Source organism: Nycticebus coucang, unplaced genomic scaffold (genome assembly GCF_027406575.1).
Source record: "Nycticebus coucang isolate mNycCou1 unplaced genomic scaffold, mNycCou1.pri scaffold_44, whole genome shotgun sequence".
In the NCBI taxonomy this organism is placed as follows: domain Eukaryota; kingdom Metazoa; phylum Chordata; class Mammalia; order Primates; family Lorisidae; genus Nycticebus; species Nycticebus coucang.
In genome coordinates, this window is record NW_026515578.1 from 1 (window position 1) to 7,753 (window position 7,753).

The window sequence follows — 7,753 nt, forward strand, 5'->3', positions numbered from 1 at the left end:
ACATTTAAATCCCTGAGTGTTCTCCAAACTCAACAGATGTTGGCATGGATGTGGAGAAAAGGGAACACTTCTGCACTGCTGGTGGGAATGCAAGCTAGTACCTTCCTTCTGGAAGGAAGTTTACCCTCATTGTAATCTGAAATAACAAATAAAATAAGATGGCCCTAAAAAAATAAAAATAAAAATAAAATAAAATTTTAATTTTAATTTTAAATTAATTTAAATTATTTTAATTTAAAATTTTAAAATTTAAAATAAATTTTAACAAATAAAATGCAAAGATATATTAAAAGGATAATACCTTATAAATAAATGAGGTTTATCCCAAGAACACAGGGTGAATTTAACATTCAAAAAATCCCTGTTATTCACCATATTACAAACCAAAAGAGAATTATGTGATTATCTCAGTATATGGAGAAGAAGAACAAATTGAAGAAAAGATGAGAAACATAAGAGAAGTGAAGTGTCTGGTTGTGACATGCAATATGGGCACCTACACCCATCTCACGGTGCTGGAGACCTGCTTCAGAGAACAGCACGACCTCCACTGGCTCAACAGCATGAGAACGTTTTCCAAGTGTCCCTGTGAGAACAGAGTATCTCCTGGGACAGACTCCCAAACAAGCTCTGCAGTAATCATGGCCTCCACAAAAGGGAACGGGAGGTAATGCTAAAGGAAAAGATTGGTTCAAAGATCAGAGGAGAAACTTTGTTACCAAGAGGAGAAGAACATGAAATGAAAATGAAATAGAAACATACCCATTGAAAAGATGAAAGACCACCTTAAAGAAAATTACAAAACCCTATGGAAAAAAATAGCTAAAGATTTTGATAAATGGAAGAATAAATCATCTCTTAGATGGGAAGAATCAACATTGTTAAAATGTCTATACTTCCCAAAGCAATCTACAGATTCGATGCAATTCCCATCAAAATGCCATCATCATACTTCAAAGATTTGGGGAAAAATAGTACTTCATTTTGTATGAAACCAGAAAAAAAAAAAAAAGCCAAGGCCATGCTTAGCAATAGAAGCAAGGTCAGGGCATCAGCCTACCAGACTTTAGGCTGTACTACAACACCATCATAATCAAAACCCCATGTTATTGGCAAAAAATAGAGACATAGACATCTAGAACCAAATAGAAAATAATGAAATGAAACTAATATCTTACAACCACATTATTTTTGATAAACCAAACAAGAACATGCATGGGGGGGGCGGAAATAATCCCTATTCAATAAATAGTGCTTGGAGAACTGGATATCTACATGTAAAACACTGAAACTGGACCTGCACCTTTTTCCCCTCTCCAAAATTGATTCAAGATGGATAAAAATCTAAATATAAGGCATGAAACAATAAAAATACTCAAAGAAACTCTGGGGAAAACACTTGAAGTTATTGGCCTCAGGAAAGACTTTATGAAGAAGACTGCAATGGCAATTTCAACAAAAGAAATATAAACATATGGTACTTAATTCAACTGATTAGCTTCTGCACAGCTAAGGAGACAAGAACCAAAGCAAACAAACAGTCATTAGAATGGGAAAAGATATTTTCATATTATGAATCACATAAAACCTTGAAAATTAGAATCTACAAAGAACTCAAATTAAGCAACAATAATGAAAAAGAGCCAACAATCACTTAAATCAGTGGAAAAATGAGATGAATAGAACCTTCTCTAAAGAAGACAGACAAGGGTGGCCCCTGTGGCTCAAAGGAGTAGGGTGCTTGCCCCATATACTGGAGGTGGTGATTTCAAACCCAGTCCTAGCTCCCCAAAAAGAAGACAGACAAATGGCTAACATACATGAAAAAATGCTCATTGTCCCTAATCATCAGAGAAATGCAAATCAAAACCACCCTGAGATATCATCTAACCCCAGTGAGAATGGTCCACATCACAAAATCTCAAAGCTGCAGATAATGATGTGGATGTGCAGAGAAGTAAACACTTTTGGACTCCTGGTGGGACAGCAAATTAATACAACCATTTTGGAAGGAAGTATGGAGAACCCTCAAAGAACACAAACTAGACCTCCCTTTGATCTTGCAAAACCATTACTGGGCATTTATCCAGAAGGAATGAAAAATCATTGTATCATAAGGACATTTGCACTAGACTGCTTATTGCACCTCAATTTACAATTGCCAAATTGTGGAAACAACCTAAATTCACACCAAACCAGGAATAGATTAACAAGCTGTGGTACATGTATACCATAAAATACTATTCAGCCACTAAAAAAGATGGTGACTTTATATCTTTTGTATTAACTTGGAGTTGAAATACATTCTTCTTAGCAAAGCATCACAAGAAAGGAAAAGTAAAAATGCAGTGCACTCAATTCTTATATGAGGACAATTAATGCTAGTACATGGTGGGGGGATGGAGATTTCAGGGTGGGAGAGTTGGGGAGCAGAGAGAAGGAAGTGGGGAGGGTGCTGGCAGGTCACAATGTGTAACACACCTCTTGGGAGCAGGACACAATTATAAGAGGTACTTTACCTAACAAATGCAAGCAGCATAACCTGATTCTTTGTACCCTCAATGATTCCCCAATAGTAAAATTTAAAAATAAATTAAAAAGTAAATAAAGGCAAGGAGAAAAAAGAGAAAACCTGTAGCAATTTCTTTCTCTTTTCTTTGGCTTTCTTTCTTTCTTCTGTTTAATTTTTCCTTCACTTTCTTTCCCCACTCCCTTCCTCTTTCTCTTTTCATTCTCTCCCTACTTCCCTTCCTTCCTTTCATTAGAAATGATGTGAAAAAGCCACCACAACTAGTTGTATAGAGTTGTCACAATGACTTTATTCATTAAATATGAAACAAACATTTAATTATTCTCATATTAATGCTTTTATTATTCTGAATCTCCTGCTTTATATACCTAAAATATGTTAGATCAAGAACAATCTTAAAAGGTGAAAGATTTGATCACATTAATGTACACAGCTATGATTTAATAAAAAATAAATTAATAAATAAGCAAAAAAAGAACAATCTTAAAGGAATATTTACTGAGTTTTTGTTTTACTCACTGGAGAAGAGTAAAGATGATCATCTAATGAGAAGTATACAGTGTAAAAAGTTTTCTCAAAATAGAAGACAACTAACAAATGTATTTTTAAAACTTAATTTCTCTAAGGCTCAGTGAACAGTAAGTGACAACAACAAAAAAGAGCCAAGAATCACTTATATTAGTGGGCAAATGAGATGAATAGAAACTTCTCTAAATAATACAGATGAATGGCTAACAACAAAAGGGCATCCTAACTAGACCAGGATGCCAGTTGCTTCCACTGCTATTCAACATTGTAATGGAAATCTTAGCCATCAAAATCAGCAAGAGAAGGTGATCAAGGGAATCCAAGGGGCTCAGAGGATATCAAACTCTCACTCCTCACAGATGATATGGTACTATACCTGGAAAACCTTAGGGATTCAATTGCAAAACTCTTACAAGTGATCAAAAAATACAGCAGTGTCTCAGGATAAAAAATCAATACTTACAAATCTGTAGCTTTTATATATACCAACAATAGTGAAGCTGAAAAAACACAAAAGGATTCTATTCCTTTGTCATTAGTGCCAAAGAAAATGAAATATTTTTGAATTTACCTAACAAAGGATGTGGAAGATCTCTATAAAGAGAACTATAAAATTCTGAGAACAGAAATAGCTGAAGATGTTAACAAATGAAAAAACATAACCATGCTCATAGCAGGGAAGAATAAACATTGTTAAAATGCTCATACTACCCAAAGCAATTTTAACAACTTTAATGCAATCCCTAACAAAGCACAACTGTCATACTTTAAATATCTGGAAAGAAAGAGTATTTTGTTTATGTGGAATCAGAAAAAAACCTCAAACAGCCAAGACATTACTTGGAAATAAAAACAAAGCAGGAGCAATCATTCTAACAGACTTAATGCTATACTATATATCTATAGTGATAAAAACAGATTCTACTGTGTTTTTCAGATCTTTGAGGGCTGAAAGTTCTTCCTCAATGTGTCAAAATCTTTTGTGATTGTGTCTTTGAATTCATTGAATTCTTGAGACAACTTTTGAATTACTCCTTGAAATTCTAATTCCATCTTTACCTACATTCTGTTGATCTTATTTGCCATCCACATTCTGAATTTTATTTCTGACATCTCAGCAGTCATTTGTTTATGGATGGGATCACGTGGTGTGTCTGTTTTCTCATTTCTTGGGGGAGTTGATCTACATTGATTATTCATGTTGCTAGAATTTTTCCTCTGATTCCACCCATGCTTATCTTTCACCATTTGGCTAGATAGGCAGTTAAGGTGAAATTGGATTTGGGGATCCTGGATTTGTGGTTAGCCAGCCCTTTGCCAAGGATCTGGGACTAGTGACTGTAAATTTTTCCCCTACAGCTTTGCAAAGGACCCATACTGTATTACAATCTGAGGCTCTGGGGACGTACTTGGTGTGGTGGGGTTAGGTGTCTCTGTCTTGTACTCAGCTGGTCTTTTCCCAGTCCTACTGTTTCAGTGACTCTGGGTTGAAGTCTCAGCTTCAGAGAAATATAAGCAACTAGGACAAAAGAACAAGTGATCCCATTTCGTTGTGGGCAAGAGATGTGAATAGAAGCTTCGCTGAAGAAGACAGGTGCATGGCCTAGAGACACATGAAAAAATGCTCATCATCTTTAATCATCAGAGAAATGCAAACAAAACCCACCTTGAGATATCATCTAACTCCTATAAGAGTATCCCACATAACAAAATACCAAAACTACAGATGCTGGCGTGGATGTGGAGAAAAGGGAATACTTCTGCACTGCTGTTGGGAATGCAAGGTAGTATGTTCCCTTTGGAAAGTAGTTTGGAGAACATTCAGGGATCTAAATATAGACCTGCCATTTGATCCTGCAATTCCTCTACTAGTTTTATAAACAAAAGACCAAAAATCTTTTGGCAACAAAGATATTTGCGCCAGATTGTTCATTGCAGCTCAATTCATAATAGCCAAGTCATAGAAGAAGCCCAAGTTCCCATCGACCCATGAATGGATTAATAAATTATGGTATATGTGTACCATGTTATACTATGCAGTATTAAAAAAGATTAAGACTTTACCTCTTTTATGTTTACAAGAATGGAGCTAAAAAATATTCTTCTTAGTAAAGTATCTCAAGAATGGAAAAAAATACCCAATGTACTCAGCACTACTGTGATACCAATTTATAATCACTAACACTTTCATATGAGAGATAAATCACATCTATAGCCCAGAATGAAGGAGGAAAAGGGAAGAGGTGGAAAGGGAGGGGGTGGTTTGATAGAGGGAGGTTTAATGGTAGGACCACACCTATTGCATATTGCAAGGGTACAAGTCAAATCTATCATCTATCAAACACAAATGTCTTAACACTGTGATTAAGTAAATGAGGTGAAAGCTATGTTAATTAGTAGGATGTAAGCACTCCAATTTCTACAAATAATGAACATATTGAATCCCACAAAGGCATAAAGGTATCCATGATCTATGTATATATGACTTAATAAAAATAATTTTTAAAGCATGGTACTGGCACAAAAAATAGAGAGGAAGATGCAAGAAACAGAACAAAAAGATCAACCCAGACATTTACCATAATTTGATCTTTGATAAGCCTATCAAAAATGTAAATTAGGGAAAAGATTCACTATTCAACAAATGGTGCTCGGTGAATTTGCTGGTGACTTGTAGAAGACTGAAATTGGACACTCATCTTTCACCATTAACAAATATTGATTCTCTGGATAAAACATTTAAACTTAAGACATGAAACTAAAAAGATACTTGGAGAGGATTCATGGGAAACACTTGAAGAAATTGGCCTGGGATAATATTTTATGGGGAGGACCCCAGCCCTGGGCAATTGAAGCAACACTAAAAATATAGTACTGGAATCTGAGCAAACTAAAAAGCTGCTGCACAGCCAAGAATACAGTAAGTAAAGCAAGCACACAGTCCTCAGAATGGGAAAAGATTTTTGCACTTTATGTTTCTGGCAAAGGTTTGTTAACTAAAATCCACAAATCTCAAAATAATTAATAAGAAAAGAACAAGTAATCACATTTTATTGTGGCCGAGAGAATGGAACAGATGCTTTTCTGAAGAAGACTGGTGCATGGTCTACAGACAAATGAAAAACTGCTCATCATCTTTAATCATCAGAGAAATGAAAATCAAAACCACTTTGAAACATCATCTAACTCCAGGAAAATAGCTCACATCACAAAATCCCAAAACTACAGATTTTGGTGTGGATGTGGGGAGAAGGGAACACTTCTACACTGCTGGTGGGAATGCAAGTTAATATGTCCCTTTTGGAAAGAAGTTTGGAGAACACTTAGGGAACTAAAAGTAGACTTGCAATTCCATCCTGCAATTCCTCTACTAGGTATAAGTCCAAATGACCAATAATCATTTTACAACAAAGATATTTTCACCTGAATTTTTATTGCAGCCCAGTGCATAATTGCCAAGTCATGGATGAAGACCAAGTGCCCATAGAACCCTGAATGGATTAACACATTGTTTTATAGGTATACCATGGAATATCAACAACCTAATGGGTCATTTCAAGCAACAGGAAAAGAAAGAACAATCCAACCCCAAAGCCAGCAGAAGAAAAGAAATAACCAAAATTATTGCAGAATAATTAAATTGAAAATGAATCATTCAGAAGATCAATGAAACAAAAAAGTTGGCTCTTTGAAAATATTAATAAAATTTACAAATATTTGGCTAGCCTAAGCAGAAACAGGAAAGTAAAATCTTTAATTAAACATCAATCATAAACAATAAAGGCTAAAAACAACAAATACCGCAAGAATTAAAAAAATATTCTCCATGATTACAACTAAAAACTCTATTCTGAGAAATAAGATAATCTGGAGGAAATGGGCCAATACCTGGAAGCACACCACCTTCCTAGACTCAACCAGAAAAAATTAGTAATTTTCAATAGATCTACATCAAGCACTGAAATACCATCAAGTATACCAAATCTTCCAAAAAACAAAAGTCTGAGACCAGATGGCTTCATATCAGAATTCTATCAAGCCTTCAATGAGGAGGTACCTATATTACATGACCTTTTCCAAAACATAGAAAGGAAGGAATCCTCCCCAACACATTCTATGATGCTAATATCACATTGATCCCCAAACTAAGAAAAAACTGACCAAAGAAAGAAAACTATACACCAATATTATTAATGTATATCAATGCAAAAATATTCAATAGGATCCTAGCAAACAGAATTCAAAAACACATCAAGAAAATTATACACCTTGGCTGAGTGCACATAGCTCAGTGGTTACAGTTCCAGCCCCGTGCACCTGGGATGGCAGGTTCAAATCTGGCCTGGGCCTGCTAAACAACAACAAAAGAAATTATACACACAATCAAGTTGGTTTTGTCCTAGGGTTACATATTGTTTCACCATATATAAATCTATAAAAATAATATACCACATAAATAAAATTGAAAACAAAGACCGTATGATTCTATCAGTTGATATAGAAAAGGCTTTTGATAAGAGGATGCTGCATCCTTTCATAACTAGAACACAGGAAAATAGGCTTAGATGGTAGGTTTCTTAAAGTGAGATAGGTCATCTAAAGCAAACCCAAAGCCAATATCATATTGAATGGAATAAAATTGGAAACATTTAAATTCAAATCTGAAACTAGAAAATGATGCCCACTGTCACCACT